Source organism: Scyliorhinus canicula, chromosome 18 (genome assembly GCF_902713615.1).
Source record: "Scyliorhinus canicula chromosome 18, sScyCan1.1, whole genome shotgun sequence".
NCBI lineage: Eukaryota > Metazoa > Chordata > Chondrichthyes > Carcharhiniformes > Scyliorhinidae > Scyliorhinus > Scyliorhinus canicula.
The window spans coordinates 100025008-100038372 of record NC_052163.1 but is presented as its reverse complement, the minus strand read 5'-3'; positions in this window follow the sequence as shown (position 1 = coordinate 100038372).

Genomic DNA, 13365 nt, shown 5'->3' with positions numbered 1-13365 from the left:
ACGCCGGCTGCTGTATTCTCCGACACCGGTTTTCGGGCGGGGGTGGTGTTCACGCCATGCCGGTCGGGGCCCGATGGGCCGAGCGGCCGTCCATTCTTGGCCAGTCCAGCCGGCGTGGGTTGCCGCATGGTCCCACACGGTGGGACCTGGCAGGTAAGTCGGTGGGACGGTCCTCGGGGGGGGCGCGGGGGGATCCGACCCCGGGAAGTGGCCTGGCCCGCAATCGGGGCTCACTGATCTGCGGGCAGGCCTATGCTGTCGCGGAGAAGAGAACCCCCCCCCGCACATGCGCCAAAACACGGCAGCGGTTCCGCGCATGCGCGAGATCACGCCGGCCCTTTGGCGTATGCGTAAACTCGCACAGTCCCTTTGTCGCCGGCTGGAGCGTCGCCAACCCCTCCTGCGTCCACTTAGCCCCCAAGAAAGGTGACAACTCCTTCACCTTGGGCCCGTTGACGCCGGCGTTGTTGGCACCAGTTTTACCGCCGGCGGGGGCACTTAGTCCCCGGAAAAGAGAATCCCGCCTGTTGACACACAATCTGGCCACTAGGGGTACTGTGGACTTGAGTCTGGGAAATCACATAGCAACTGGCAACACTGCAAAAAAATGTGGTAAGCACTCAGATAAAAAAAGATTAAAACTTTGGTTGCACGCATTTTATAGTGTGAACACTGCTCGTGGCCAAAGTTTGGAAATTGCTTGAATCAGGTGTAATGGCTGGAAACAGAATGATTTGCATTGTGCATGAAAATGTCAAGCGTAAGGTCTATGATCAGACATAAGAAGGATACAACGGTGATCGTGTTCATTTTCAACAGAGAACTGCACTGAAATGAATTACATTTTCAAATTAGAGAGCTGCTTTGCAGCAGACCAAGCACGGACATGTGGACATGAGAACATGAAGTTAAAATGCTGCAGTGCTCCAGTGAAGCCCAATGCAAGCTGGAGGAGCACCACCTCATCTTCCGATTAGGCACATTACAGCCCTCAGTACTCAACATTAAGTTCCACAACTTCAAACTGTGACCTTTCTCCTCCACCTTAAACCTTTAAAAAAAATATCCCATACATGTATTGTCTCAATTATGCACTCCATTCCTCTCCCATACCAAGCTTCATACGCTGGACCTCATCTTTCCTTGTACAACAACAACCCATATTTATATATCATTTAGTTACTGACCTGGCTATTACTACAACACTTCAAAAATCCTGAAGGCAATGCATAAGGTTAATAATTTCAAGTATTCATACAAAAGCAAAGTAACTCCAGACTGGAAAATCTGCAATAAAAACAGAAAATGCTGAAAATACTCTGCAGGTCAGGTAACATCTGTGAAGACGGAAATGGCTAGATTTTCATCCTCGAGGTAGGGTAGCAGAAGTCATGAAGATTCCCCGCTCAGCCCACCCAACACTTCTCTCTTTCCCCCCAAAAAACTTTGGAATTGGACAGTTTTTCACTGCCGTGATTTGTTCACCTTTCACTGCCCAGGTTGGCCATTTGGTCAGAATGCCCCGATTGGATACAACAAAGGATTTGTATGGGGCTGGTTTAGCACAGGGCTAAAGAGCTGGCTTTGAAAGCAAACCATGGCAGGCCAGCAGCATGGTTCAATTCCCGTACGAGCCTCCCCGAACAGGCGCTGGAATGTGGCGACTAGCGGCTTTTCACAGTAACTTCATTGAAGCCTACTTGTGACGATAAGCGATTTTCATTTAATTTCATTTTCATTTTTTCATTTTGTTGGATGAGTGCAGGCTCTAGCCACAGTAAAGGAAGTCTTTGATTAAACTAATCATTTTGAGAAGCACAACTTTACAGCTTCAATGCCAAAAAATGGAAGAATCGCTCGGGTGGAAAAGGAAACCTCAACTGACAAAATCATTCTATAAAGTGAGTTTCATGTATTCCCTTTTAGGGGAGAAATTACTGACTGATTTGTACGTAAGTAACGCAATTGCCCTTAAGGACCAGGTTGCAAAAAGAAAAAAAATACTGCAGGGATTTTAAGTGAAGACATTCTAATTAGTTAAAATTGCCCAGCGCCTAGGGCAAGGACAAAATAATCTTAGCAAATTACTGCGGATGCTGGACTTTGAAGCAAAAACAGAAAATGCTGGACAATCTCAGCAGGTCTGACAGCATCTGTGGAGAGAGAACTGAGCTGACATTTCAAATCTGGATGACTCTTTGTCAGAAATAATGTTCGTCAAATGCGAAACAGCAACACTCTAATCCAGCTAAGATTGGATAACTCATCAAAAATGAAAGGTTGCTTTTTCCCTATTGGTAACAGGGAAAGGGGATACGTTGCAATAAGGTAGACACAATTGGACCATGATTTAATGAGCAACATTTCTTCAATTGCATTTCTTATATTGTTATGGGCCAGGGTTTAGAGAACCCCAAAGTGTATCATGAAGTTTACCTGACCCACAACTTTTAATGGATTGTGGTATGGGAGTAGTACAGCAGAAATGGAAAAGTAATTTTTAAAGCAAAACAATGTTTATTCTATGAACTCAAGTTAACCTTTTTGAAACAAACAGTAGACATCTGAGCAACCATTTATTCAAATACAACCCCCAAAGAGTACAACACTAAGTAATGCTTACACTGTCTTTTTAACATCCAGAAGACTTAAAACACCTTTTAACAGATGCACATTATGTTTACATTCACTACTGAGAACATTTATAATTCTGAATTCACCAAATGATCAAGAGATAGTCTTTTGATGGCAGAGAGATCAACAGTGCACCTGCTTGGTTTGATTCAGCTCCAACACTGAAAACTAAACTAAAACACACCCTGCAGCAAACAGCTTAAAACGAAAGTAAAAATCTGACAGGTAGCCCAGCTCCACCCACACTCTGACATCACTGCAGTAAGAAACGCCCATTTCTTAAAGGTACTCTCACTACAGATATTTATATACACACACATTTATAAACACCCATTTCTTAAAGGTACTCTCACATTACTATATTCAACATCACAACATAAAATGGCATTTAGCTAACAGTGTCAGAGAGAGTGGGAAACATTTGTGTTGTGTCCTGTTAAAAATCAACCGGCCTCAAAGCAATGGTGCGACTCCAAATTTATCAATCGACTGATCCAATCACTTCCTTTCAAAGTGTTTCCACTATTTAATTTTCATGGACATTTTTGTCCTTTCCATTGTTTTAATAGGAGATTTATTTTGCTTTGACTTGAACCTAAACAAGTCTCCAGAATGCCAGATTGTCCAATCAGACCATTCTGACCATGTGGTCAATCTGGGCACTGAAGGGCGCACCAATCAAGGCAGTGAAAAGCTGTCCAACGCCAATGTCTTTTGGTGAATATGACGGTTGTGGTGCAGCTGCCTTAGGAGACAGTGTGGGAGCTGCGGGCTGCAGTCAGGCCAGCCCACCCAGGAAAACGTTCAGAGGGTTGCAGGATATGGGCTGTTTAAAAAGCACACCTTGGTGCAACGTCATGCCCCCACCCACCCTTTATGGTCCCTCATGCATTCCATTTCCAGCCATGTCCCGAAACAACCTCTGTGGATTCGCAAGTCTCTTTTCCAAGACATGCCCCCCCCAAACTATCCCTTAGACCCCTCATGTGCCCATGTCAATATATGTCCCGGCGGCACCTAATGTCCCCCATGTCAAGGAATGCCCCCAAACAACCTCATGCCTGCATATTAAGGCATGCCCTCCCTAACAATCCGTATGGCCTCTTATGTTCTGCCCCATGCCAAGGTATGCACCTTGTCCATTCGCTATGGCACCACATGCCCACAAGCCAAGCTATGTCACGACCCATTCCCTACCGGTTCCCTACAGCCCCTCCTGCCCCATCCCCATGCTAATCTATGACACTTCCTTACCCATTTATTCACTATACAGTGTGTAAAATCAATGAACAGTATAGTGACTGTGGGATATTTAAAATAAACAAAAAAGTTATTCATTGATAACTTTCAATTTCTTGTAAAAAATACCCTTTTACTACAGGCAAAGAATGTCAATTATCCAGATCATTTAAAATTCCAATAACTTTTCTTTTATTCCTTCATGGGATGTGGGGGTCACTGGCTAGGCCAGCATTTATTGCCCATCCCTGAGGACATTTAAGAGTCAACCACATTGCTGTGGATCTGGAGTCACATCTAGGCCAGACCAGGTAAAGATGACAGTTTCCCTTCCTGAAGGACATTAGTAAAGCAGACGGGTTTTTTAAGACAATCCAAAATAGCTTCATGGTCACCTTTTAGACTTCTAATTCCAGATTTATACTGATTTCAAATGTTACTATCTGCCATGGCGGGATTCGAACCCAGTTTGCCTGAATATGGCTTTGGGTGTCAGGATCATGAGTCCAGCGATAATACCACTGGATTATCACGCTACTGCCTCCCCGTGAAACTGCAAGCAGTGAAACTGCAAGCACTGGAAACATCTTTTTTTTTTATAAGAAGATGCAAGTGTTTCATCAGAATAATGGATTTCTGAGCTCTCAGCCAAGAATACCTAACGAAGCTTGACCTATTTTGAATTTTCCTTTCACAAGGTTCCCTAATTAGGAATATGGTCCATGAGGTGCCATGAAATATGACTCAGGAATGCTAGCCTGGCTCCATGTTATTTGCGGAGGACTAAGACATGCCAATTCCTGCAATGGAACTGGCGAGGTTGGGTGTGCAGTGCGTAGGCTTGTGACCCAAACCAGCCTGCACCTTTACAATGCATTCCCAAAAATTAAAAACCCTGGGAAATCTGAAATCCTAGAATTGGGACCCACTCGTTACTTTTTAAAGAATTCCTGAGTAATTTCGACTTGGGGAAAAAACCAGCCAATGTCAGGATGAGTTCCGATGAATTGCACTTTTCCCCAAAAATATGATTCATTCATAAAACTTGTCAAGGTACATTACATACAGTTCAAATTTGACATTACATAAAGTAAAATGTTGATCAGTTTCTTTAAATGACGTATTTGAGGCGCGTTGCTACACTTACTGCTGGCATGAGGCCTCATGTGTACCGGCAGCACCTGTCATTCGAGGACCTACCGGCCCTGGCATTCCCAAGACTCCAGCTGAGCAGGGAGAGAATGCGACATGTCGGCTAGAACATGGCAGACCTTGGAATCGCAGAGGTATGGGGGAGGATACTTGCTCCCGGTGGCCATCAAGGTGATGGTCACCCTGGACCTTTACGCCACGGGGTCCTTCTAGGTGCCGAGTGGGGACCTGTCCAGGATCTCACAGATCTCGGTGCACAGGTGCACGCGTTTCATCACAGAGGCCCTATGTGCCCAGTTGGCTCAATACATCCATTGCAATGTGGACCGAGCCCACCAAGGTGCCCAGGCAGCGGGGTTTGCCAACATTGCCAACTTGCCCAGGTCCAGGAGGGTGATCGACGGGATGCATGTTCGCCTACGAGCACCTGCAGATGACAGGCTGCTGTACACAATCCAAAAGGGGTTCCATTCGATGGAAGTGCAGCTCATATGTGACCATCAGATAACCGGGCAGTGTGCATGACGCCTTCATCCTGGCACATCGACGATTCCTGACCTGTTGGCTGGGTGGTTGGCTCCTGGTTGACAGGAGTTTTCCATTGCGATGGTGGCTGATGATGCATATCGGAGGCCATAGACCAACGCTGGGACCCGCTACAATGACGGACACACAGCAAGCATGAGTGTGATCTGTGTTGTTCCTTGTGTCTTAATAAAGCTCGTAGTCTTAAAGTTGAAGTAGATGCTTTATTGTCAGTTCGTTCTCTCTTCAGTGCTTAACTTAAAGTTACATCTGTGCTGCTAGTCTGTCTTGCTGCCAGCTCCCGTTCCTGTGACGTGTGTCCTGACTTCCTGTTCATGTGTATTTATATCTCTCCCGTGCTCCCTCTACTGCTTGCTCAGTTGTATTGCATCTACTCAGATATACAATCACCACATCCCCCCCTTTTTCTTTACATATTTTCTGTACATTGTTAAAGAAAATTGTACAAAACAGTTAGATTACTTATGATATGTTTATCTATACAAGTGATGATGATATTGGATATTTTACAAAGCCAATTAATATTTATGTGTCCAATCTTAATAAAAACATTTATGAGTCCAAACTTGATGAATTTGTTCGTTGAGTTTTTCCTTTTTTGTTGTTGACGTGGTGATATTGATATTGCAACTCCATTTTGAATGTTGTCGGTGTTCTTGTTTTTAAAGTAACCAATAAGTCACCCCGAAGTGTTTGAATGGTCGAACCACTGATGTTGACTGACATGGACTTTTTTCTCTGCTTGTGGTATCGATTTAGTGTGTCATCGGCCTTGAAAGCTGGCGTGCTTGCTTGTTCTGGAGCAGATGTGAATTTGTGAGATTCGTTGCCATGCCATGGCATGTTTGTAGTCTTCTCATTGTTTTGCAGTGTGCTGTGGTATTGTCCTTCATGTGCAGAGTTGTACCATTTTGTACAGGTCGTTGTTTCATTGTTGTTGTTTCTATCATTTCTCTTTGTTGTTTTCGTTGTCGTTCTTGTTGCTGTTTTTGTCGTTTCTGTCTTTGTTGTTTTCATTGTCGTTCTTGTTGCTTCTGTTTTTGCTGTTTTTGTCGTTGTTCTTGTCGTCCTTGTTGTTGTCTTTGTTATGCTTCTTGTTGTTTTTGTTGTTCTTCTTGTAGTTTTTGTTGTTGTGCTTGTAGTTTTTGTTGTTGCTGTTGTTGTTCTTGTTTCTGCAGTGCTTCTTGCGATTTTTGTTGTTCTTATTGCGCTTCATGTTGTTCTTGTTCTCACTGTTTGTTCTTATTTCTGCTGTGCTTCTTATGGTTTTTGTTTTTCTTGTTGCGCTCAATGAGTGTCCCGTGTGGATAATTTGAGTCATTGTCACAGTTATTGGTGCGAGTGTCCTTTGTGGTATCTGTTACATTGAACGTTTTGTCTAGAGAATGGTGAGAATGATCTGATGTTGCATTGATGTTGGTGACATCAGTCATTTGTGGTGGATTTGATTCCTCTTCTTTGCTTCCTTTGTACTCCTCTTCTGGAGTCATTTGTGGTGGATTTGATTCCTCTTCTTTGCTTTCTTGGTGCTCCTCTTCTGGAGTCAAAACCTTCACGATTTCATTTTCTTGTTGGTCTTGGTGCTCCTCTTCTGGAGTCAAAATATTCACGATTTCTATTGACATGGTCTCTCTGGACTCATGAGTAGCCCTACTCTGTGCTTCTGTATAGACGAGCTGAGATCTGTCAGTCTCGTTGTGATCCTGCACATCCTGTATGTTGAGTGTGATCACATTGTCACTGTTTTCGCATGCAGTGGGTAGATTTACATTGTCTTCTTCTTGATTATGTGAGCTTGGTAGACTTTCATAGTCTGCTTGCGGTTGCTCAGATACGGTGGGTTGACCTTCTTGGTCTTGTTCATGCATGGTGTTCGCTATGGAGTGTTTGTTTGCTTTCATTTTGGAGTCTTTCAACGAGCTGTTTGTGGAGGCTTGCGTCACTCTCTTTGTGGAGGCTTGCGTCGCTCTCTTTGTAGAGTCTTTCATCGCTCGCTCTGTGGAGTCCTTCATCGCTCTCTCTGTGGAGCCTGTCATCGCTCTCTCTGTGGAGTCTTTCTGTGCTCTCTGTGTGGTGTCATCTTCATCTTGGGTATTGCTGTCATCCAATGTATCGACGATCTGCCATGGCACCATGGTATTGAATTAATCTACCATGAGTAGAGTCGTGTTGAGCTTTGCGACCGTGTTGCTGATGCTGTGATCAGCATATCCGAATAACTCAACCAACTCAGCCATGTCTGAGTAGTATTGTTCGAAAAACAAATCATCTTTTTTTGTTTCGGATTTGGTATCGTTCTCTTCATCTTTTTTTGTTTTGGAATTGTTATTGTTCTCTTCACTTTAGGTGATGCAGACTGCTTGTTCCAGGGTGTTGTGAGAGTTATTTTCAACTGCTGGTATAAGTTCAGGTGTTGTTCTGTCTTTTGAGGTAAGAAAATTGGGTTTTACAGCTTTAAGTTTCTTGTTTTCAATTTCCGGGCATTTCCCTTTTAAGTAGGCGTGGTCCGGGTCCTCTGACATCATGACGCTCGTGACATCATGCGTAGGAATCGATTGCGCATGCGCAAATCGATCTTCCTTTACTGTGCGTTTTTTTGTCCACTGCGCATGCGCGGAACCATCTTCGAATGGTGTGATCTTTCCTTTCAACTGGGCATGCGCGGCTTGCGCATGTGCAGAACGATCCATTACCAAAACTTCTTCTACCTGCGCATGCATGGTTTGCGCATGCGCAGAACTCAAAATGGCTGATTTTACAGTCTCCGGGGAACAAAAGATGAAAATCTGCGTCTACGCATGCGCAGGAAACAGAAGCCACGCATGCACAGACGCAGATTTTCGTCTTTTGTTCCCCGGAGACTGTAAAACGTGCTCAGACGCCATTTTACAGTGGATTTCAGTGTTTTTACTTTGCAAAAAGTTCAAGTTACTTTTTCCTTTCGATCTGGACTTTTCACTCGCGATTTCTGGACTGAACCCTTTCTGTTCTGATGGTGATTGTTTGAGTTTTGCATCACTCAGTCCCTGTGCAGTTTGGTCTCTTAGCATACAGTACTGTTCAAATTCCATACAATGCTCTTCAAGTTTTTTTAGTATTACTTATAATTTGGTGCTGTCTTCACCTTTCAAGTATTTAAAGCAATTATATATTTCTCTAGCTTCATGTCCTGTGATGAGCAGTACTATTTTCATTTCTTCTGAGGCTGCTTTTAAATAATTAGCTATGATATATATATATCGAACGTTTATTTAAATATTTTCTATTCGTTACTTAAATTACCGGTTGTGTTCAGCTGAGGTGGTGTTCCAATCAATATCATCGAATTAGCGAAGTCTTCCCACGTCGAATGTCCGGTAGGAGTTTTCCTTGCCATTTTGGTCTTTCCGTGTCTGCAGCTTGCGTAATCTTATAGTAAGCATTCTGAAGCAAGTCCTGGTACCATGTGTTGTTCCTTGTGTCTTAATAAAGCTCGTAGTCTTAAAGTTGAAGTAGGTGCTTTATTGTGAGTTTATTCTCTCTTCAGTGCTTAACTTAAAGTTACATCTGTGCTGCTAGTCTGTCTTGCTGCCAGCTCCCGTTCCTGTGAAGTGTGTATTTATACCTCTCCCGTGCTCCGTCTAGTGCTTGCTCAGTTGTATTGCATCTACACAGATATACAATCACCACATGATCGAGCGGTGCTCAGACCTCCTGAAGTTGCAGTTCAGGTGCCTGGACCGCTCTGGAGGGGCCCTCCAGTATGATGCTGAGTGGGTCACCCGCATCATGGCAGCCTGCTGCGTCCTCCACAAAATCGCGCAGCAGCGGGGCGATGTGATGAAGGAGGAGGATGAGGAGGAACGGCAGGCTTCGTCCAACAAGAAGGATACGGGGGAGGGGGAGGATGGGCAGGACATGGGGCCCAGACAAGTACGGGAGGCCGCACGACGTGTGCGCCAGGGCCAACGCACACGGGACACTCTGATTGCCTCCAGGTTCATCGACTGGGGGTGGGGGAGACTGGCACCATCAGATTCCTGGGGTGACAGTGGTGGGGACAATTGGGGAGGGGGAGAGGGGAGGGGGGAGGGAGGGGGAGGGAGGGAGGGGTGGGAGCCCAGACCAAGCAAATGTCCACCCATTACACCTCCCCCTCCCACCTGCACCCCCTCTCTGGCCTGCCCAGACCAGTCCACCCCTCACACCGTTCTGACAGAGCACCAAGTCAGGTTGCAACACTGTGAACAGGTGACAACGTACATACAGAGTTGTGCTCAAGCCCCTACCACTAAACTGTATCTGCATCTGTGCCAACGTAATTGGTGTCAAACATTTTGGCAATACAAGCCTGAATGCTACGTCTTGGTGGATCCCCAAATGGTACATCAGGATTTGAGGTGGTGTGATGTGATTCCCGCCCTGTGACCAGTGTCCCTGTTGGCGGGTGTTTCTGGGGTGACCGGGCTGGATGGGCTGCTGTTCAGGCATCCCTGGTGGCATGGTGCCACCCTGTTCGCCCACTTCCCACCCGATGTGCCAGGGACAGGGAGGTTGGAGTCCGAGGTGCTGCGGTGTTTCGGTACCTCCCCTGTGTGAGTCACCGGCAAGGGCCTTAACACCACCTCCTCTTTCAGGGTGCCCGATGATCCCGGGGCTACTCCATGGGATGGGGATGGAAGCGGAGCTATCCACTGAGGCTCCCTGCCATCTTGCTCTGCCAGTCCTGGAGGCCCGCTCTGATCCCGACCAGGGTCTGTATGCTTGTGGCTATTGAGCACATGGAGTGGACCATCTCCGTCTGGGCCTGCGCCACATCACCCATTGACTGTGCAAGCACCTTCTGGGTCTGTGTCACATCTGCCAGTGACTGCGCCATTTTCCTCTGAGACTGGGCCACCTTCCTCTGTGTCTGCGCCACGTCAGCCTGCACTTGGGCAAACTCGCCGACGTTCCCAGCCATGGGCTGCTGTGACTGGGCCACACTCAGAAGCGCCGCTTCAATTTGCAGGTGGCTCTGGCACATGGCTGCCTGTGAGGTGGAAATCGTGTCCTGGGTCTCAGCCAGCGCCTGCACAGAATGCCCCAGGCCTTGGACATGGAGATCCATAGCCAAAACCTTCGCCCTAATGCCTCCACCGCGGACACCACCCGTGCAGTGTTGGTCATGGTGGCATGCATGGCCGGCTCCGCCTCCTGCTCCTGCAAGCAGTTCAACTCCTCCTCTTGTGCCTGCGAATGCTGGATGCCCGCCAACAACCCCTCATGCAGTCCCTGCCTCTGAGGCTGCATCTCCACAATGGATGGGACTCTCCATTCCAGAAAATGATTCTTGGGTAGGGTGTGTGGACAGTCTGGATCATGTTGGCATCGAAAAGGAGGAGATATTGTGTCTTTTAAAAGCTATTAAGGTAGCTAAGTCTCTTGGGCCGATTGGGATTTACCCCAGATTGCTGAGGGAAGCAAGGGAGGAAATTGCTGGTGCCTTGACTGACATCTTTGTATCCTCATTGGCTACAGGTTAGATCCCAGAGGACTGGAGAATAGCTATTGTGGTACCGCTGTTTAAGAAAGGTAGCAGGTGATGTGTTAGGCAGGTCGACGTGGACTGCACTTGATGCAGTGTGGCGAGAGACAGACCGCTAACACTGGAGAAGATCCAACATGATTTTATTCAACGATATAACTAATATACATGCTTAGCTGTGGGTCGACACTATACTGAACTGACTGGAGACCTAGTACTAGCCTGACCAGACTTACTAGCTACCGCATGGTGTTTGCCCTGGCTAGCTCGTGGACTCTGACTGTCTCAGAGGCTGGGTCCAGAGAGAGCGGGAAACCTAGTGCCCTCTGGCTTTACAGTGGTAGTGTCCTGTCTGGTGATTGGCTGCTCTGTTCTGTGTGCTTACTGGTCATCCTGTGTGTCAATCACTGCCTGTCTGCACTTCATTATATACATGAGTGGATATTATGTCATCTCCCCCCCTTTTGTTTTAGATCAATATATATTAAGGTGTGCGTGTGTATATATTTATATATATATATGCCTGACTATATACAAAAGGTGTGGAAATAAACATATATACATAGGAAGGTGTCGATAGTGCAGATACATGGCAAACAAAACAATATTTACAGAGGTCAAATCGATGAGGTCACAAAATGTACAAAAGTTCAGTCTACAGATTTAGTCTTTGTGGTGGGCAACAAATTCTTGTTGATCGCCTGCACTTGGATAAGTGGGATCGCTGCCATCGCGGCAGTCGCGGGGGCCGGCAGGATTCCTGGTAGATCGGTGGCCTCGTGGTAGGGTACATCCGGAGGAAGCATCATGGACGGTGGGGCACTTCGGTCAGGTAGCGAGCGCAGAACTCTTCGCAGTGCCCGTCTGTTGCGCCGTAGCAGGGAGCCATCAGCCATGTGGACAAGGAATGATCTTGGGGCCACTTGTTTGATCACCACAGCTGTGGATGATCAGCCGTCCTCAGGCAACTGGACACGAACATGATCAGTTGGGACCAGATCAGGTAGATCCGTGGCATGAGCATCGTATGTGGCCTTCTGTTGGGCCCGTGACTGCTGCATTTTCTGTACGACCGTGAGGTGGTCAAGGTCTGGAACATGGATGGCTAGAGCTGTGGTCCTCAGACTGCGATTCATGAGCATCTGCGCTGGAGACAACCCAGTGGACAGTAGGGTTGCTCTGTATGCCAGCATTGCCAGGTTGAAGTCGGAGCCTGAGTCTGCAGCTTTGCACAGCAACCGCTTTATAATGTGGACCCCTTTCTCGGCCTTCCCTTTTGACTGCAGGTAGTGGGGGCTGGAGGTTACGTGACGGAAGTTGTAGGACTGTGCAAAATCAGACCATTCCTGGCTGTACAAGCAAGGACCGTTGTCACGCATTACAGTGAGCGGTATCCCATGCCTGCCGAACATTTCTTTGCAGGCTTTGATCACCGCCTTTGAAGTGAGGTCGGACAGTTTCACCACTTCTGGGTAACTGGAGAAGTAGTCGACCAGGAGGACGTAGTCACGCCCCTTGGCGTGGAAAAGGTCTATACCGACTTTGGACCACGGAGAGGTCACTCACTGTCTTATGTTGCTGCAACGTTTCTTTGGGTTGAGCTGGCTGAAACTTCTGACATGTAGGGCAGTTGAGGACTGTATTGACAATGTCCTGGCTGATGCCCGGCTAATAGACTGCCTCCCGAGCTCTGCGTCGGCATTTCTTGACCCCAGGGTGACCCTCATGGAGTTGGCGGAGCACCATAGCTCGCATGCTCTGAGGAATTACGATCCTGTCGAGTTTCAGGAGGATGCCTTCCACCACCGTCAGGTCGTCCTTTACGTTGTAGAACTGGGGACATTGTCCCTTCTGCCAGCCATTTGTAAGGTGCTGCATCACACGCTGCAGCAGAGGATCCTTGGCCGTTTCCTCACAAATTTGGATCACCCGCTCATCAGAGACCGGAAGGTTGGTGGCACACAACTGCACTTGCACTTCTATGTGGCAGATGAAGTCAGTTTGCTCACACGGTGTGGTAATGGACCTGGATAGGGCATCTGCAATAATGAGCTCTTTGCCTGGCGTGTAGACAAGTTCAAAGTCATAGCGGCGTAGCTTAAGAAGAATTTGCTGTAACCGAGGCGCCATGTCGTTGAAATCCTTCTGGATAATGTGGACTAGAGGCCTGTGGTCCATTTCTACCGTGAATTTTGGCAGGCCGTAAACATAGTCGTGAAACTTGACTATCCCTGTCAGGAGGCCCAGACATTCCTTCTCAATCTGAGCGTACCGTTGCTCAGTGGGCG